General features: G+C 38.5%; 32 non-coding genes across 32 annotated transcripts; all 32 read left to right on the forward strand.

The window, feature by feature from the left end:
* The first annotated feature begins 3,126 nt into the window (after positions 1-3,126).
* Positions 3,127-3,198, forward strand: Trnaa-cgc (transfer RNA alanine (anticodon CGC)). The gene has a single exon. It is a non-coding gene; the product is annotated as a tRNA-Ala (tRNA).
* Positions 3,199-3,888: 690 nt separating this feature from the next.
* Trnaa-cgc (transfer RNA alanine (anticodon CGC)) lies at positions 3,889-3,960 on the forward strand. Its single transcript has one exon. It is a non-coding gene; the product is annotated as a tRNA-Ala (tRNA).
* A 695-nt stretch (positions 3,961-4,655) lies between these two features.
* Positions 4,656-4,727, forward strand: Trnaa-cgc (transfer RNA alanine (anticodon CGC)). The gene has a single exon. It is a non-coding gene; the product is annotated as a tRNA-Ala (tRNA).
* Positions 4,728-5,261: 534 nt separating this feature from the next.
* Positions 5,262-5,333, forward strand: Trnaa-cgc (transfer RNA alanine (anticodon CGC)). The gene has a single exon. It is a non-coding gene; the product is annotated as a tRNA-Ala (tRNA).
* A 695-nt stretch (positions 5,334-6,028) lies between these two features.
* Positions 6,029-6,100, forward strand: Trnaa-cgc (transfer RNA alanine (anticodon CGC)). Its single transcript has one exon. It is a non-coding gene; the product is annotated as a tRNA-Ala (tRNA).
* Positions 6,101-6,634: 534 nt separating this feature from the next.
* Trnaa-cgc (transfer RNA alanine (anticodon CGC)) lies at positions 6,635-6,706 on the forward strand. Its single transcript has one exon. It is a non-coding gene; the product is annotated as a tRNA-Ala (tRNA).
* A 534-nt stretch (positions 6,707-7,240) lies between these two features.
* Positions 7,241-7,312, forward strand: Trnaa-cgc (transfer RNA alanine (anticodon CGC)). Its single transcript has one exon. It is a non-coding gene; the product is annotated as a tRNA-Ala (tRNA).
* Positions 7,313-8,007: 695 nt separating this feature from the next.
* Trnaa-cgc (transfer RNA alanine (anticodon CGC)) lies at positions 8,008-8,079 on the forward strand. Its single transcript has one exon. It is a non-coding gene; the product is annotated as a tRNA-Ala (tRNA).
* A 534-nt stretch (positions 8,080-8,613) lies between these two features.
* Positions 8,614-8,685, forward strand: Trnaa-cgc (transfer RNA alanine (anticodon CGC)). The gene has a single exon. It is a non-coding gene; the product is annotated as a tRNA-Ala (tRNA).
* Positions 8,686-8,926: 241 nt separating this feature from the next.
* Trnaa-cgc (transfer RNA alanine (anticodon CGC)) lies at positions 8,927-8,998 on the forward strand. Its single transcript has one exon. It is a non-coding gene; the product is annotated as a tRNA-Ala (tRNA).
* Positions 8,999-9,081: 83 nt separating this feature from the next.
* Trnaa-cgc (transfer RNA alanine (anticodon CGC)) lies at positions 9,082-9,153 on the forward strand. The gene has a single exon. It is a non-coding gene; the product is annotated as a tRNA-Ala (tRNA).
* Positions 9,154-9,995: 842 nt separating this feature from the next.
* On the forward strand, positions 9,996-10,067 carry Trnaa-cgc (transfer RNA alanine (anticodon CGC)). The gene has a single exon. It is a non-coding gene; the product is annotated as a tRNA-Ala (tRNA).
* Positions 10,068-10,467: 400 nt separating this feature from the next.
* Positions 10,468-10,539, forward strand: Trnaa-cgc (transfer RNA alanine (anticodon CGC)). Its single transcript has one exon. It is a non-coding gene; the product is annotated as a tRNA-Ala (tRNA).
* Positions 10,540-10,623: 84 nt separating this feature from the next.
* Positions 10,624-10,695, forward strand: Trnaa-cgc (transfer RNA alanine (anticodon CGC)). The gene has a single exon. It is a non-coding gene; the product is annotated as a tRNA-Ala (tRNA).
* Positions 10,696-10,779: 84 nt separating this feature from the next.
* Trnaa-cgc (transfer RNA alanine (anticodon CGC)) lies at positions 10,780-10,851 on the forward strand. The gene has a single exon. It is a non-coding gene; the product is annotated as a tRNA-Ala (tRNA).
* Positions 10,852-11,089: 238 nt separating this feature from the next.
* Positions 11,090-11,161, forward strand: Trnaa-cgc (transfer RNA alanine (anticodon CGC)). The gene has a single exon. It is a non-coding gene; the product is annotated as a tRNA-Ala (tRNA).
* Positions 11,162-11,561: 400 nt separating this feature from the next.
* On the forward strand, positions 11,562-11,633 carry Trnaa-cgc (transfer RNA alanine (anticodon CGC)). The gene has a single exon. It is a non-coding gene; the product is annotated as a tRNA-Ala (tRNA).
* A 174-nt stretch (positions 11,634-11,807) lies between these two features.
* On the forward strand, positions 11,808-11,879 carry Trnaa-cgc (transfer RNA alanine (anticodon CGC)). Its single transcript has one exon. It is a non-coding gene; the product is annotated as a tRNA-Ala (tRNA).
* An 84-nt stretch (positions 11,880-11,963) lies between these two features.
* On the forward strand, positions 11,964-12,035 carry Trnaa-cgc (transfer RNA alanine (anticodon CGC)). The gene has a single exon. It is a non-coding gene; the product is annotated as a tRNA-Ala (tRNA).
* Positions 12,036-12,119: 84 nt separating this feature from the next.
* Trnaa-cgc (transfer RNA alanine (anticodon CGC)) lies at positions 12,120-12,191 on the forward strand. Its single transcript has one exon. It is a non-coding gene; the product is annotated as a tRNA-Ala (tRNA).
* An 84-nt stretch (positions 12,192-12,275) lies between these two features.
* Positions 12,276-12,347, forward strand: Trnaa-cgc (transfer RNA alanine (anticodon CGC)). Its single transcript has one exon. It is a non-coding gene; the product is annotated as a tRNA-Ala (tRNA).
* A 702-nt stretch (positions 12,348-13,049) lies between these two features.
* Trnaa-cgc (transfer RNA alanine (anticodon CGC)) lies at positions 13,050-13,121 on the forward strand. Its single transcript has one exon. It is a non-coding gene; the product is annotated as a tRNA-Ala (tRNA).
* A 396-nt stretch (positions 13,122-13,517) lies between these two features.
* Trnaa-cgc (transfer RNA alanine (anticodon CGC)) lies at positions 13,518-13,589 on the forward strand. Its single transcript has one exon. It is a non-coding gene; the product is annotated as a tRNA-Ala (tRNA).
* An 86-nt stretch (positions 13,590-13,675) lies between these two features.
* Positions 13,676-13,744, forward strand: Trnaa-cgc (transfer RNA alanine (anticodon CGC)). Its single transcript has one exon. It is a non-coding gene; the product is annotated as a tRNA-Ala (tRNA).
* Positions 13,745-13,975: 231 nt separating this feature from the next.
* Positions 13,976-14,047, forward strand: Trnaa-cgc (transfer RNA alanine (anticodon CGC)). The gene has a single exon. It is a non-coding gene; the product is annotated as a tRNA-Ala (tRNA).
* A 241-nt stretch (positions 14,048-14,288) lies between these two features.
* Positions 14,289-14,360, forward strand: Trnaa-cgc (transfer RNA alanine (anticodon CGC)). The gene has a single exon. It is a non-coding gene; the product is annotated as a tRNA-Ala (tRNA).
* An 83-nt stretch (positions 14,361-14,443) lies between these two features.
* Trnaa-cgc (transfer RNA alanine (anticodon CGC)) lies at positions 14,444-14,515 on the forward strand. The gene has a single exon. It is a non-coding gene; the product is annotated as a tRNA-Ala (tRNA).
* A 221-nt stretch (positions 14,516-14,736) lies between these two features.
* Positions 14,737-14,808, forward strand: Trnaa-cgc (transfer RNA alanine (anticodon CGC)). The gene has a single exon. It is a non-coding gene; the product is annotated as a tRNA-Ala (tRNA).
* A 549-nt stretch (positions 14,809-15,357) lies between these two features.
* On the forward strand, positions 15,358-15,429 carry Trnaa-cgc (transfer RNA alanine (anticodon CGC)). The gene has a single exon. It is a non-coding gene; the product is annotated as a tRNA-Ala (tRNA).
* A 400-nt stretch (positions 15,430-15,829) lies between these two features.
* On the forward strand, positions 15,830-15,901 carry Trnaa-cgc (transfer RNA alanine (anticodon CGC)). The gene has a single exon. It is a non-coding gene; the product is annotated as a tRNA-Ala (tRNA).
* Positions 15,902-15,985: 84 nt separating this feature from the next.
* Trnaa-cgc (transfer RNA alanine (anticodon CGC)) lies at positions 15,986-16,057 on the forward strand. Its single transcript has one exon. It is a non-coding gene; the product is annotated as a tRNA-Ala (tRNA).
* Positions 16,058-16,141: 84 nt separating this feature from the next.
* On the forward strand, positions 16,142-16,213 carry Trnaa-cgc (transfer RNA alanine (anticodon CGC)). Its single transcript has one exon. It is a non-coding gene; the product is annotated as a tRNA-Ala (tRNA).
* Positions 16,214-16,481: the final 268 nt, after the last annotated feature.

Raw genomic sequence — 16,481 nt, forward strand, 5'->3', positions numbered from 1 at the left:
ATTTACTATATATATTTTTCCTAATTTGTTGTCAATTCCGGTAAAACTTCAACTTTAATTTAAAGTGGAAATACTGAAATTGCAATTAATATAAAGATATTTTTTAATGAAACCAAGTGTTTTAATTTTTTTACATTTTTATTGTTATTTATTATTATTATTATTGAATATGAGTACTGCAAACAGTATGGCTCGGTATTTAAGTCTTATGTGAAATACAATATATTTTTCATAGTTTATGTAATATCTCAAACAATAATTCAACAAAAATTTCTCAGATTCAGAATAAAATTCAGTTTTTAGTTTTGCTTTCAAAAGGATTGAAATGAAATCAATAATAATATTTTGTTCCGGCCTATAAATATATTTCAAAAATTATGAAGTCTAAATTTAATACAGTAAGGAATCATATTCTGAGAAATATTCTGGACACACCAAATTTTAAATAAATGAATGAATGTTTCTATTTTCCGCGATCAACTAAGACTGATTTATGAAGTTTTGAATGTTAAAAATTTAGAAAAACTCAACATTTTCATAATCTTGTGCCAATCAATCTTCAGAAGCCTGCGCGCTGATTGGCGTATTTTCTTTGAAACGATCGATGGAAAATCTAAAATTATCCTTTTTTTATTGAATAGTGATATTCAAATTTTCATAAATCAGTCAGTTTAAGTGATTGATTTAGTTGATTGGAAATTAGCTATTTTTATTTAAAATATTAGTTGTTGTTTTGTTAAACGCGATTTCCACAGCAGAGGCTTTATGTAAAATCGAAAATTCGTTATTTATTAGAGCATTTATTGAATCAAGTTACATAAAGTATAATTATTTACCATTTAGACCATTTTAGCAGATGTGTGTGTATTACTAAAGGTTTAAAAATTAGCTGTGAGGCCCTGATTTGAATGGATATCCTGTTCATTTTAAACAATACTTGCCTTAAAATAAAACTGATTTATTGGATTAATAATATAGATAGTGTAAAAGATCATAAAATAATTTTCCTTGAATTTATTTTTTAGAAAAAAATAATGTTTCATATTTGTTTCATTTCTTACAGACACGTGCTTAAAATTATATTTTTGCAGATTTGATTTCCAAAAAGATTTAATTAATTTTTAATTTGAGCTTTAATCAATGTGATGGCAACACTTTGTTAAAAGCTAATTTTTCCCCATGAATGCGAAACGTGCTCGTGCAGCTTAAATTTTATTTTTATTTTGTACGAAAAAAAAATTGTTGAAAAATATAGTTAAAATATTTATTTAAAAATTAATAGAAACTTAATTTTAAGGTTAAAACATTGGTATCATTTAAAAGATAAATTTTTTATCTTTAACTTGATGTAAAAATCTTTTTTGTGCGGTAATATTTTCGGAAGTTATAGCAGAAACACGCTAAAATTTCGCTTATTTTTTAAATAAATAAAATTTTAATTAAAAATTTATCAAAAAATAACCCCAAGGTGCACATTCCCGGCTTCCAAGGTATACACGGGCCAAATTTGGTAGCTGTAGGTTGAATGGTCTGGCCTGTAGAGCGCCAACACACACACACACATTGAGCTTTATTATAAGTATAGATTATATCTGTTATGCATATCTTAATGTTCCTGTTCCTTTCAAAAAAGTACTTTTAAGCATCAAACTGCAATATCATTTTCTGATTCCTTTTCAAATTGGTGAAATATTATCATATAAGAATCTCTCTTCTTTAGCTTTTAACAATAGGAGAGAATCACGTGATTAAATATCTGAGGCAAACAATGAAAATTATTGTTAGAAATTATGTAAAAAATATTTAAAAAATTATCGATATGTAGGAAAAATTCGTAGAACTAAATTGCTATCATTCAAAAGTTATTTTTTTTATATTGTGATAGTACAGAAATAGAATTTACATAGTCGATTTAAAAAGTATCGTAACTAATCTTAATCGTAATGTAATTTCATATTATACGTAATCTCAGCATTAGAAATTATGTAAAAAAAATATTTAAAAAATTATCGAAATGTAGGAAAAATTCGTAGAACTAAATTGATATCATTAAAAAGATAATTTTTTTAATATTGTGATAGTACAGAAATAGACTTTACACAGTCGATTTAAAAAGTATCGTAACTAATCGTAATCGTATTGTAATTTCATATTATTCGTAATCTATAAAAGCTACATTCAAGGGAAATATGTCAATCAATTTAAAAATATTTTTTTCAAAAAAATGTTTTTTGGATATACGCAAATTGTATTACACGCAAGTTGTATTCCCAAAAGGGGACATCTGCATATATTTATTGGCATAACCTTCAAATTTCTCAATTGCTATCCCAAACTTTTTTGCTCTTTAAATCATTTTAAATACTGAGAAACCCTGATAAACAAAATTTAAGGCATATAGGTTCAAGATAACTGGAGAATATGAGAAAAAAGATTTTGGGATTATTTCAATATGCGCAAAGTAGCAAATAGGTCATTTTATTAATACTTCCCTTCATTCATTTCTGTCTTGAATACAATAGCTTTATTTGAAGAAATTTTAATATATATTTTTTAATTTTTATTTCTAGGAGCTATGAAATATAACTAAATAACAATTCGAAATGCATGTACTTAATTTGCATATTTAATTACAAATAAATGGTATTCTCGAAGCATATATTTTAATATAACCAAAAATTCTGAATTGAAACGGAAATAATACAAATAACTATCAACATAATTTATAATTCAAGAAAATATAGCATAATGCATATTCAGGTTCCACCAAACGATAATGACTTTTAAGATTCATTTTTTTTTTGTATTCAAATTCTTATTGCCAGAAAGAGTATTAAAAAGCAAATAATTTAAGAAGATATTTTAAAGCTTTTAGCTCATTTCTTTTAAAAAGTGTATTTTATAGAAATCTCGGGATAATGCATTATTTATAGGCGAGGACTTGCTTTTGTATTTTATTCAATAATGTCTTACTTATTCATGTATTTACCTGTCTGGAAATTTTCCAATTAGTACAGAATTCAAGTGCTATGCTTTTTTTATTAATTAAAGGTCTATTGAATTTTAGCTTTGCATTATGTTTTGTTTGTTTCCTCCTGTTTTTCCTGCTTAAAGTACCAACTTGACGGGGGTGTAGCTCAGTGGTAGAGCATTCGCTTCGCATGTGAAAGGCACGGGGTTCAAATCCCCGCTCCTCCATTGATTTTATTCATGTTACTGAATTTTAACTTATAATGATTTGTTGTTTATTCCTGTTTTTCTTGTTTATCGTACCACGTTGACGGGGGTGTAGCTCAGTGGTACAGCGTTCGCTTCGCATGTGAATGGCCCGGGGGTCAAATCCCTGTTATGAAAATTCATGTAATTGAATTTTAACTTATTATGATTTGTTGTTTATTCCTGTTTTTCCTGTTTATCGTACCACGTTGACAGGGTATAGCTCAGTGGTAGAGCGTTCGCTTCGCGTGTGAAAGACCCGGGGTACAAATCCCCGATCCTGCATTGATTTTATTCATATTACTGAATTTTAAATTATTAAGATTTGTTGTTTATTACTGTTTTTCCTGTTTATCGGCCCATGTTGACGGGGGTGTAGCTCAGTGGTAGAGGGTTCGCTTCGCATGTGAAAGGCCCGGTATTCAAATCCCCGCTCCTCCATTGATTTTATTCATGTTACTGAATTTTAACTTATTATGATTTGTTGTTTATTCCTGTTTATCGTACAACGTTGACGGGGGTGTAGCTCAGTGGTAGAGCGTTCGCTGCGCATGTGGAAAGCCCGGGGTTCAAATCCCCGCTCATCCATTGACTTTATTCATGTTACTGAATTTTAACTTATTATGATTTATTGTTTATTCCTGATTTTCCTGTTTATCTTGCCATGTTGACGGGGGTGTAGCTCAGTGGTAGAGCGTTCGCTTCGCATGCGAAAGGCCCGGGGTTCAAATCCCCGCTCCTCCATGTATTTTATTCATGTTTCTGAATTTTACTTATTATGATTTGCTGTTTATTCCTGTTTTACCTGTTTATCGTCCAATGTTGACGGGGGTGTAGGTCAGTGGTAGAGCGTTGGCTTCGCGTGTGAAAAGAGCGGGGTTCAAATCTCTATTATGAAAATTATTGTAATTAAAATTTTAACTTATTATGATTTGTTGTTTATTCCTGTTTTTCCTGTTTATCGTACCACGTTGACAGGGTGTAGCTCAGTGGTAGAGCGTTCGCTTCGCATGTGAATTGCACGGGGTTCAAATCCCTGCTCCTCCATTGATTTTATTCATGTTACTGAATTTTAACTTATTATGATTTGTTGTTTATTCCTATTTTTCCTGTTTATCATACCACATTGACGAGGGTGTAGCTCAGTGGTAGAGCGTTCGCTTCGCATATGAAGGGCACGGGGTTCAAATTCCTTCTCCTCCATTGATTTTATTCATGTTTCTGAATTTTAACTTATGATTTATTGTTTATTCCTTTTTTTCCTGTTTATTGTCCCATGTTGACAAGGTGTAGCTCAGTGGTAGAGCGTTCGCTCCGCGTGTGAAAGGCCCGAGGTTCTCATCCCCGCACCTCCTTTGATTTTATTCATGATACTGAATTTTGACTTATTATGATTTGTTGTTTATTCCTGTTTTTCCTGTTTATCGTACCACGTTGACGAGGGTGTAGCTCAGTGGTGGAGCGTTCGCTTCGCATGTGTAAGGCCCGGGGTTCAAATCCCCGCATCTTCATCGATTTTATTCATGTTAATGAATTTTAACTTATTATGATTTGTTGTTTATTCCTGTTTTTCCTGTTTATCGGCCCATGTTGACAGGGGTGTAGCTCAGTGGTAGAGGGTTCGCTTCGCACGTGAAAGGCCCGGGGTTCAAATCGCTGCTCCTGCATTGATTTTATTCATGTTACTGAATTTTAACTTATTATGATTTCTTGTTTATTCCTGTTTATCGTACCACGTTGACGGGGGTGTAGCTCAGTGGTAGAGGGTTCGCTTCGCATGTGAAAGGCCCGGTATTCAAATCCCCGCTCCTCCATTGATTTTATTCATGTTACTGAATTTTAACTTATTATGATTTGTTGTTTATTCCTGTTTATCGTACAACGTTGACGGGGGTGTAGCTCAGTGGTAGAGCGTTCGCTGCGCATGTGAAAAGCCCGGGGTTTAAATCCCCGCTCATCCATTGACTTTATTCATGTTACTGAATTTTAACTTATTATGATTTATTGTTTATTCCTGATTTTCCTGTTTATCGTGCCATGTTGACGGGGGTGTAGCTCAGTGGTAGAGCGTTCGCTTCGCATGCGAAAGGCCCGGGGTTCAAATCCCCGCTCCTCCATGTATTTTATTCATGTTTCTGAATTTTACTTATTATGATTTGCTGTTTATTCCTGTTTTACCTGTTTATCGTCCAATGTTGACGGGGGTGTAGGTCAGTGGTAGAGCGTTGGCTTCGCGTGTGAAAAGAGCGGGGTTCAAATCTCTATTATGAAAATTATTGTAATTAAAATTTTAACTTATTATGATTTGTTGTTTATTCCTGTTTTTCCTGTTTATCGTACCACGTTGACAGGGTGTAGCTCAGTGGTAGAGCGTTCGCTTCGCATGTGAATTGCACGGGGTTCAAATCCCTGCTCCTCCATTGATTTTATTCATGTTACTGAATTTTAACTTATTATGATTTGTTGTTTATTCCTATTTTTCCTGTTTATCATACCACATTGACGAGGGTGTAGCTCAGTGGTAGAGCGTTCGCTTCGCATGTGAAGGGCACGGGGTTCAAATTCCTTCTCCTCCATTGATTTTATTCATGTTTCTGAATTTTAACTTATGATTTATTGTTTATTCCTTTTTTTCCTGTTTATTGTCCCATGTTGACAAGGTGTAGCTCAGTGGTAGAGCGTTCGCTCCGCGTGTGAAAGGCCCGAGGTTCTCATCCCCGCACCTCCTTTGATTTTATTCATGATACTGAATTTTGACTTATTATGATTTGTTGTTTATTCCTGTTTTTCCTGTTTATCGTACCACGTTGACGAGGGTGTAGCTCAGTGGTGGAGCGTTCGCTTCGCATGTGTAAGGCCCGGGGTTCAAATCCCCGCATCTTCATCGATTTTATTCATGTTAATGAATTTTAACTTATTATGATTTGTTGTTTATTCCTGTTTTTCCTGTTTATCGGCCCATGTTGACAGGGGTGTAGCTCAGTGGTAGAGGGTTCGCTTCGCACGTGAAAGGCCCGGGGTTCAAATCGCTGCTCCTGCATTGATTTAATTCATGTTACTGAATTTTAACTTATTATGATTTCTTGTTTATTCCTGTTTATCGTACCACGTTGACGGGGGTGTAGCTCAGTGGTGGAGCGTTCGCTTCGCATGTGTAAGGCCCGTGGTTCAAATCCCCGCATCTCCATCGATTTTATTCATGTTAATGAATTTTAACTTATTATGATTTGTTGTTTATTCCTGTTTTTCCTGTTTATCGGCCCATGTTGACGGGGGTGTAGCTCAGTGGTAGAGGGTTCGCTTCGCATGTGAAAGGCCCGGGGTTCAAATCGCTCCTCCTGCATTGATTTTATTCATGTTACTGAATTTTAACTTATTATGATTTCTTGTTTATTCCTGTTTATCGTACCACGTTGACGGGGGTGTAGCTCAGTGGTGGAGCGTTCGCTTCGCATGTGTAAGGCCCGGGGTTCAAATCCCCGCATCTCTATCGATTTTATTCATGTTAATGAATTTTAACTTATTATGATTTGTTGTTTATTCCTGTTTTTCCTGTTTATCGGCCCATGTTGACAGGGGTGTAGCTCAGTGGTAGAGGGTTCGCTTCGCACGTGAAAGGCCCGGGGTTCAAATCGCTGCTCCTGCATTGATTTTATTCATGTTACTGAATTTTAACTTATTATGATTTCTTGTTTATTCCTGTTTATCGTACCACGTTGACGGGGGTGTAGCTCAGTGGTAGAGGGTACGCTTCGCATGTGAAAGGCCCGGTATTCAAATCCCCGCTCCTCCATTGATTTTATTCATGTTACTGAATTTTAACTTATTATGATTTGTTGTTTATTCCTGTTTATCGTACAACGTTGACGGGGGTGTAGCTCAGTGGTAGAGCGTTCGCTGCGCATGTGAAAAGCCCGGGGTTCAAATCCCCGCTCATCCATTGACTTTATTCATGTTACTGAATTTTAACTTATTATGATTTATTGTTTATTCCTGATTTTCCTATTTATCGTGCCATGTTGACGGGGGTGTAGCTCAGTGGTAGAGCGTTCGCTTCGCATGCGAAAGGCCCGGGGTTCAAATCCCCGCTCCTCCATGTATTTTATTCATGTTTCTGAATTTTACTTATTATGATTTGCTGTTTATTCCTGTTTTACCTGTTTATCGTCCAATGTTGACGGGGGTGTAGGTCAGTGGTAGAGCGTTGGCTTCGCGTGTGAAAAGAGCGGGGTTCAAATCTCTATTATGAAAATTATTGTAATTAAAATTTTAACTTATTATGATTTGTTGTTTATTCCTGTTTTTCCTGTTTATCGTACCACGTTGACAGGGTGTAGCTCAGTGGTAGAGCGTTCGCTTCGCATGTCAATTGCACGGGGTTCAAATCCCTGCTCCTCCATTGATTTTATTCATGTTACTGAATTTTAACTTATTATGATTTGTTGTTTATTCCTATTTTTCCTGTTTATCATACCACATTGACGAGGGTGTAGCTCAGTGGTAGAGCGTTCGCTTCGCATGTGAAGGGCACGGGGTTCAAATTCCTTCTCCTCCATTGATTTTATTCATGTTTCTGAATTTTAACTTATGATTTATTGTTTATTCCTTTTTTTCCTGTTTATTGTCCCATGTTGACAAGGTGTAGCTCAGTGGTAGAGCGTTCGCTCCGCGTGTGAAAGGCCCGAGGTTCTCATCCCCGCACCTCCTTTGATTTTATTCATGATACTGAATTTTGACTTATTATGATTTGTTGTTTATTCCTGTTTTTCCTGTTTATCGTACCACGTTGACGAGGGTGTAGCTCAGTGGTGGAGCGTTCGCTTCGCATGTGTAAGGCCCGGGGTTCAAATCCCCGCATCTTCATCGATTTTATTCATGTTAATGAATTTTAACTTATTATGATTTGTTGTTTATTCCTGTTTTTCCTGTTTATCGGCCCATGTTGACAGGGGTGTAGCTCAGTGGTAGAGGGTTCGCTTCGCACGTGAAAGGCCCGGGGTTCAAATCGCTGCTCCTGCATTGATTTAATTCATGTTACTGAATTTTAACTTATTATGATTTCTTGTTTATTCCTGTTTATCGTACCACGTTGACGGGGGTGTAGCTCAGTGGTGGAGCGTTCGCTTCGCATGTGTAAGGCCCGTGGTTCAAATCCCCGCATCTCCATCGATTTTATTCATGTTAATGAATTTTAACTTATTATGATTTGTTGTTTATTCCTGTTTTTCCTGTTTATCGGCCCATGTTGACGGGGGTGTAGCTCAGTGGTAGAGGGTTCGCTTCGCATGTGAAAGGCCCGGGGTTCAAATCGCTCCTCCTGCATTGATTTTATTCATGTTACTGAATTTTAACTTATTATGATTTCTTGTTTATTCCTGTTTATCGTACCACGTTGACGGGGGTGTAGCTCAGTGGTGGAGCGTTCGCTTCGCATGTGTAAGGCCCGGGGTTCAAATCCCCGCATCTCTATCGATTTTATTCATGTTAATGAATTTTAACTTATTATGATTTGTTGTTTATTCCTGTTTTTCCTGTTTATCGGCCCATGTTGACGGGGGTGTAGCTCAGTGGTAGAGGGTTCGCTTCGCATGTGAAAGGCCCGGGTGTTCAAATCCCTGCTCCTGCATTGATTTTATTCATGTTACTGAATTTTAACTTATTATGATTTGTTGTTTATTCCTGATTTTCCTGTTTATCATTCCATGTTGACGGGGGTGTAGCTCAGTGGTAGAGCGTTCGCTTCGCATGTGAAAGGCTCGGGGTTCAAATCCCCGCTCCTCCATGTATTTTATTCATGTTTCTGAATTTTACTTATTATGATTTGCTGTTTATTCCTGTTTTACCTGTTTATCGTCCAATGTTGACGGGGGTGTAGCTCAGTGGTAGAGCGTTCGCTTCGCATGTGAAAGGCCCGGGGTTAAAATCCCCGCTCCTCCATTTATTTTATTCATGTTACTGAATTTTAACCTATTATGATTTGTTGTTTATTCCTGTTTATCGTACCGTGTCGCAGTTGGTGTAGCTCAGTGGAAGAGCGTTCGCTTCGCATCTGAAAGGCCCGGGGTTCAAATCACCGCTCCTCCATTGATTTCATTCATGTTACTGAATTTTAACTTATTATGATTTGTTGTTTATTCCTGTTTTTCTTCCCAAGTTGACAGGGTGTGGCTCAGTGGTAGAGCGTTCGCTGCGCATGTGAAAGGCCCGGGGTTCAAACCCCCGCGCCTCCATTGATTTTATTCATGTTACTGAATGTCAACTTATTATGATTTGTTGTTTATTCCTGCTTTTACTTTTTATCGTACCAAGTTGACAGGGTGTAGCTCAGTGGTAGAGTGTTCGCTCCGCATGTGAAAGGCTCGGGGTAAAATTCCCCGATTCTGCATTGATTTTATTCATGTTACTGAATTTAACTTATTATGATTTGTTGTTTGTTCCAGTTTTTCCTGTTTATCGTAGTATATTGACGGGGGTGTAGCTCAGTGGTTGTGCGTTTCCTTAGCATGTGAAAGGCCCGGGGCTCAAATACCCGCTCCTCCATTAATTATATTTATGTTACATAATTTTATTTTATTATGATTTGTAGTTTATTCCTGTTTTTTCTTGTTTATCGTACTACGTTGACGGGGGTGTAGCTCAGTGCTAGAGCGTTCGCTCCGCATGTGAAAGGCCCGGGGTAAAATTCCGCGCTCCTACATTGATTTTATTCATGTTACTGAATTTAAATTATTATGATTTGTTGTTTATTCTGTTTTTCATGTTTATCTCTGTACGTTGACGGGGGTGTAGCTCAGTGGTAGAGCGTTCGCTCCGCATGTGAAAGGCCCGGGGTTCAAATCCCCGCTCCTCTATTGATTTTATTCATGTTACTGAGTTTTAACTTATTATGATTTGTTGTTTATTCCTGTTTCTCCTGTTTATCGTGCCACGTTGACGGGGGTGTAGGTCAGTGATAGAGCGTTCGCTTCGCATGTGAAAGGCCCGGGGTTCAAATCCTCGCTCCTTCATTGGCTTTTTTTTCTGTTACTGAATTTTAGCTTTGCATTATGACTTGAGTGTTTCCTCATGCTTTTCTGTTTATACTACCAAAAGGACGTCGGTGTAGCCCAGTGGCAGAGCGTTCGCTTCGCATTTGAAAGGCCCGGGGTTCAAATCCCCGCTCCTCCATTTATTTTATTCATGTTACAGAATTTCAACTTATTATGATTTGTTGTTTATTCCTGTTTTTCCTGTTTATCGTCCAATGTTGACGGGGGTGTAGCTCAGTGGTAGAGCGTTCGCTTCGCATGTGAAAGGCCTGGGGTTCAAATCCAGGCTCCTCCATTGATTTTATTCATGTTACTGAATTTCAACTTATTATGATTTGTTGTTTATTCCTGTTTTTCCTGTTTATCGTCCAATGTTGACGGGGGTGTAGCTCAGTGGTAGAGCGTTCGCTTCGCATGTGAAAGGCCCGGTTTTCAAATCCCCGCTCCTCCATTTATTTTATTCATGTTACTGAGTTATAACTTACTATGATTTGTTGTTTATTCCTTTTTTTCCTGTTTATCGTAATACGTTGACGGGGGTGTAGCTCAGTGGTAGAGCGTTCGCTTCGCATGTGAAAGGCCCGGGTTTCAAATCCCCGCTCCTCCATTGATTTTATTCATGTTACTGAATTTTAACTTATTATGATTTGTGGTTTATTCCTTTTTTTCCTGTTTATCGTAATACGTTGACGGGGGTGTAGCTCAGTGCTAGAGCGTTCGCTCCGCATGTGAAAGGCCCGGGGTAAAATTCCGCGCTCCTGCATTGATTTTATTCATGTTACTGAATTTAAATTATTATGATTTGTTGTTTATTCTGTTTTTCATGTTTATCGCTGTACGTTGACGGGGGTGTAGCTCAGTGGTAGAGCGTTCGCTCCGCATGTGAAAGGCCCGGGGTTCAAATCCCCGCTCCTCCATTGATTTTATTCATGTTACTGAGTTTTAACTTATTATGATTTGTTGTTTATTCCTGTTTCTCCTGTTTATCGTGCCACGTTGACGGGGGTGTAGGTCAGTGATAGAGCGTTCGCTTCGCATGTGAAAGGCCCGGGGTTCAAATCCTCGCTCCTTCATTGGCTTTTTTTTCTGTTACTGAATTTTAGCTTTGCATTATGACTTGAGTGTTTCCTCATGCTTTTCTGTTTTTACTACCAAAAGGACGTCGGTGTAGCCCAGTGGCAGAGCGTTCGCTTCGCATTTGAAAGGCCCGGGGTTCAAATCCCCGCTCCTCCATTTATTTTATTCATGTTACAGAATTTCAACTTATTATGATTTGTTGTTTATTCCTGATTTTCCTGTTTATCATTCCATGTTGACGGGGGTGTAGCTCAGTGGTAGAGCGTTCGCTTCGCATGTGAAAGGCTCGGGGTTCAAATCCCCGCTTCTCCATGTATTTTATTCGTGTTTCTGAATTTTACTTATTATGATTTGCTGTTTATTCCTGTTTTACCTGTTTATCGTCCAATCCCCGCTCCTCCATTGATTTTATTTATGTTACTGAATTTTAACTTATTATGATTTGTTGTTTATTCCTGTTTTTCCTCTTTTTCGTACCACGTTACCGGGGGTGTAGCTCAGTGGTAGAGCGTTCGCTTCGCATGTGAAAGGCCCGGGGTTCAAATTCCCGCTCCTCCATTTATTTTATTCATGTTACTGAATTTTAACTTATTATGATTTGTTGTTTATTCGTGTTTTTCCTGTTTATCGTACCACGTTGCCGGGGGTGTAGATCAGTGGTAGAGCGTTCGCTTCGCATGTGTAAGGCCCGGGGTTCAAATCCCCGCTCCTCCATTGATTTTATTCATGTTACTGAATTTTAACTTATTATGATTTGTTGTTTATTCCTGTTTTTCCTTTTTATCGTACTGCGTTGCCGGGGGTGTAGCTCAGTGGTAGAGCGTTCGCTTCGCATGTAAAAGGCCCGGTGTTCAAATCCCCGCTTCTCCATTTATTTTATTCATGTTACTGAATTTTAACTTATTATGATTTGTTGTTTATTCCTGTTTTTCCTGTTTATCGTACCACGTTGCCGGGGGTGTAGCTCAGTGGTAGAGCGTTCGCTTCGCATGTGAAAGGCCCGGGGTTCAAATCCCCGCTCCTCCATTGATTTTATTCATGTTACTAAGTTATAACTTACTATGATTTGTTGTTTATTCCTGTTTTTTCTGTTTATCGTACCACGTTGCCGGGGGTGTAGCTCAGTGGTAGAGCGTTCGCTCCGCATGTGAAAGGCCCGGGGTAAAATTCCCCGATCCTGCATTGATTTTATTCATGTTACTGAATTTAACTTATTATTATTTATTGTTTATTACTGTTTTTATTGTTTATTGTATCACGTCGACAGGGTGCAGCTCAGTGGTAGAGCGTTCGCTTTGCACGTGAAAGGTCCGGATTTCAAATCCTCCCTCCTCCTTTGATTTTATTCATGTTAGTGAATTTTAATTTATTATGATTTTTTGTTAATTCCTTTTTTTCATGTTTATTGTACCACGTTGACGGGGGTGTAGGTCAGTGGTAGAGCGTTCGCTTCGCATGTCAAAGGACAGGGGTACAAATCCCAGATTATGCATTGATTTTATACATGTTACTGAATTTTAACTTATTGTGATTTGTTGTTTATTCCTGTTTTTCTTTTTTATCGCACCACGTTGAGGGGGGTGTAGCTCAGTGGTAGAGCTTTCGCCTCGCGTGTGAATGGCCCGTTGAACAAATCCCCGATCCTGCATTGATTTTATTCATGTTACTGAATTTTACTTATGATTTGTTGTTTATTCCTTTTTTTCCTGTTTATCGTACTACGTTGACGGGGGTGTAGCTCAGTGGTAGAGCGTTTGCTTCGCATGTGAAAGGCCCGGGGTTCAAATCCCCGCTCCTCCATTTATTTTATTCATGTTACTGAATTTTAACTTATTATGATTTGTTGTTTATTCCTGTTTTTCCTGTTTATCGTACCACGTTTCCGGGGGTGCAGCTCAGTGGTAGAGCGTGCTCTTCGCGTGTGAAAGGCCTGGGGTTCAAATCCCCGCTCCTCCATTTATTTTATTCATGTTACTGAATTTTAACTTATTATGATTTGTTGTTTATTCCTGTATTTCCTGTTTATCGTACCACGTTTCCGGGTGTGCAGCTCAGTGGTAGAGCGTTCTCTCCGCATGTGAAAGGCCCGGGGTTCAAATCCCCGCTCCTCCATTGATTTTATTCATGTTACTGAGTTATAACTTATTATGATTTGTTGTTTATTCCTGTTTTTCCTGTTTATCGTACCACGTTGCCGGGGGTGTAGCTCAGTGGTAAAGCGTTCGCTTCGCATGTGAAAGGCCCGGGGTTCAAATCCCCGCTCCTCCATTGATTTTATTCATGTTACTGAATTATAACTTATTATGATTTGTTGTTTATTCCTGTTTTTCCTGTTTATTGTATCACGTTGACAGGGTGTAGCTCAGTGGTAGAGCGTTCGCTTCGCATGTGAAAGGCACGGGGTTCAAATCCCCGCTAATCCATTGATTTTATTCATGTTACTGAGTTATAACTTATTATGATTTGTTGTTTATTCCTGTTTTTCCTGTTTATCGGCCCATGTTGACGGGGGTGTAGCTCAGTGGTAGAGGGTTCGCTTCGCATGTGAAAGGCCCGGGGTTCAAATCGCTGCTCCTGCATTGATTTTATTCATGTTACTGAATTTTAACTTATTATGATTTCTTGTTTATTCCTGTTTATCGTACCACGTTGACGGGGGTGTAGCTCAGTGGTGGAGCGTTCGCTTCGCATGTGTAAGGCCCGGGGTTCAAATCCCCGCATTTCTATCGATTTTATTCATGTTAATGAATTTTAACTTATTATGATTTGTTGTTTATTCCTGTTTTTCCTGTTTATCGGCCCATGTTGACGGGGGTGTAGCTCAGTGGTAGAGGGTTCGCTTCGCATGTGAAAGGCCCGGGTGTTCAAATCCCTGCTCCTGCATTGATTTTATTCATGTTACTGAATTTTAACTTATTATGATTTGTTGTTTATTCCTGATTTTCCTGTTTATCATTCCATGTTGACGGGGGTGTAGCTCAGTGGTAGAGCGTTCGCTTCGCATGTGAAAGGCTCGGGGTTCAAATCCCCGCTCCTCCATGTATTTTATTCATGTTTCTGAATTTTACTTATTATGATTTGCTGTTTATTCCTGTTTTACCTGTTTATCGTCCAATGTTGACGGGGGTGTAGCTCAGTGGTAGAGCGTTCGCTTCGCATGTGAAAGGCCCGGGGTTAAAATCCCCGCTCCTCCATTTATTTTATTCATGTTACTGAATTTTAACCTATTATGATTTGTTGTTTATTCCTGTTTATCGTACCGTGTCGCAGTTGGTGTAGCTCAGTGGAAGAGCGTTCGCTTCGCATCTGAAAGGCCCGGGGTTCAAATCACCGCTCCTCCATTGATTTCATTCATGTTACTGAATTTTAACTTATTATGATTTGTTGTTTATTCCTGTTTTTCTTCCCAAGTTGACAGGGTGTGGCTCAGTGGTAGAGCGTTCGCTGCGCATGTGAAAGGCCCGGGGTTCAAACCCCCGCGCCTTCATTGATTTTATTCATGTTACTGAATGTCAACTTATTATGATTTGTTGTTTATTCCTGCTTTTACTTTTTATCGTACCAAGTTGACAGGGTGTAGCTCAGTGGTAGAGTGTTCGCTCCGCATGTGAAAGGCTCGGGGTAAAATTCCCCGATTCTGCATTGATTTTATTCATGTTACTGAATTTAACTTATTATGATTTGTTGTTTGTTCCAGTTTTTCCTGTTTATCGTAGTATATTGACGGGGGTGTAGCTCAGTGGTTGTGCGTTTCCTTAGCATGTGAAAGGCCCGGGGCTCAAATACCCGCTCCTCCATTAATTATATTTATGTTACATAATTTTATTTTATTATGATTTGTAGTTTATTCCTGTTTTTTCTTGTTTATCGTACTACGTTGACGGGGGTGTAGCTCAGTGCTAGAGCGTTCGCTCCGCATGTGAAAGGCCCGGGGTAAAATTCCGCGCTCCTACATTGATTTTATTCATGTTACTGAATTTAAATTATTATGATTTGTTGTTTATTCTGTTTTTCATGTTTATCTCTGTACGTTGACGGGGGTGTAGCTCAGTGGTAGAGCGTTCGCTCCGCATGTGAAAGGCCCGGGGTTCAAATCCCCGCTCCTCTATTGATTTTATTCATGTTACTGAGTTTTAACTTATTATGATTTGTTGTTTATTCCTGTTTCTCCTGTTTATCGTGCCACGTTGACGGGGGTGTAGGTCAGTGATAGAGCGTTCGCTTCGCATGTGAAAGGCCCGGGGTTCAAATCCTCGCTCCTTCATTGGCTTTTTTTTCTGTTACTGAATTTTAGCTTTGCATTATGACTTGAGTGTTTCCTCATGCTTTTCTGTTTATACTACCAAAAGGACGTCGGTGTAGCCCAGTGGCAGAGCGTTCGCTTCGCATTTGAAAGGCCCGGGGTTCAAATCCCCGCTCCTCCATTTATTTTATTCATGTTACAGAATTTCAACTTATTATGATTTGTTGTTTATTCGTGTTTTTCCTGTTTATCGTACCACGTTGCCGGGGGTGTAGATCAGTGGTAGAGCGTTCGCTTCGCATGTGTAAGGCCCGGGGTTCAAATCCCCGCTCCTCCATTGATTTTATTCATGTTACTGAATTTTAACTTATTATGATTTGTTGTTTATTCCTGTTTTTCCTTTTTATCGTACCACGTTGCCGGGGGTGTAGCTCAGTGGTAGAGCGTTCGCTTCGCATGTGAAAGGCCCGGTTTTCAAATCCCCGCTCCTCCATTTATTTTATTCATGTTACTGAGTTATAACTTACTATGATTTGTTGTTTATTCCTTTTTTTCCTGTTTATCGTAATACGTTGACGGGGGTGTAGCTCAGTGGTAGAGCGTTCGCTTCGCATGTGAAAGGCCCGGGTTTCAAATCCCCGCTCCTCCATTGATTTTATTCATGTTACTGAATTTTAACTTATTATGATTTGTGGTTTATTCCTTTTTTTCCTGTTTATCGTAATACGTTGACGGGGGTGTAGCTCAGTGGTGGAGCGTTCGCTTCGCATCTGAAAGGCCCGGGGTTCAAATCACCGCTCCTCCATTGATTTCATTCATGTTACTGAATTTTAACTTATTATGATTTGTTGTTTATTCCTGTTTTTCTTCCCAAGTTGACAGGGTGTGGCTCAGTGGTAGAGCGTTCGCTGCGCATG

Source organism: Argiope bruennichi, chromosome 7 (assembly GCF_947563725.1).
Source record: "Argiope bruennichi chromosome 7, qqArgBrue1.1, whole genome shotgun sequence".
Lineage (NCBI taxonomy): Eukaryota > Metazoa > Arthropoda > Arachnida > Araneae > Araneidae > Argiope > Argiope bruennichi.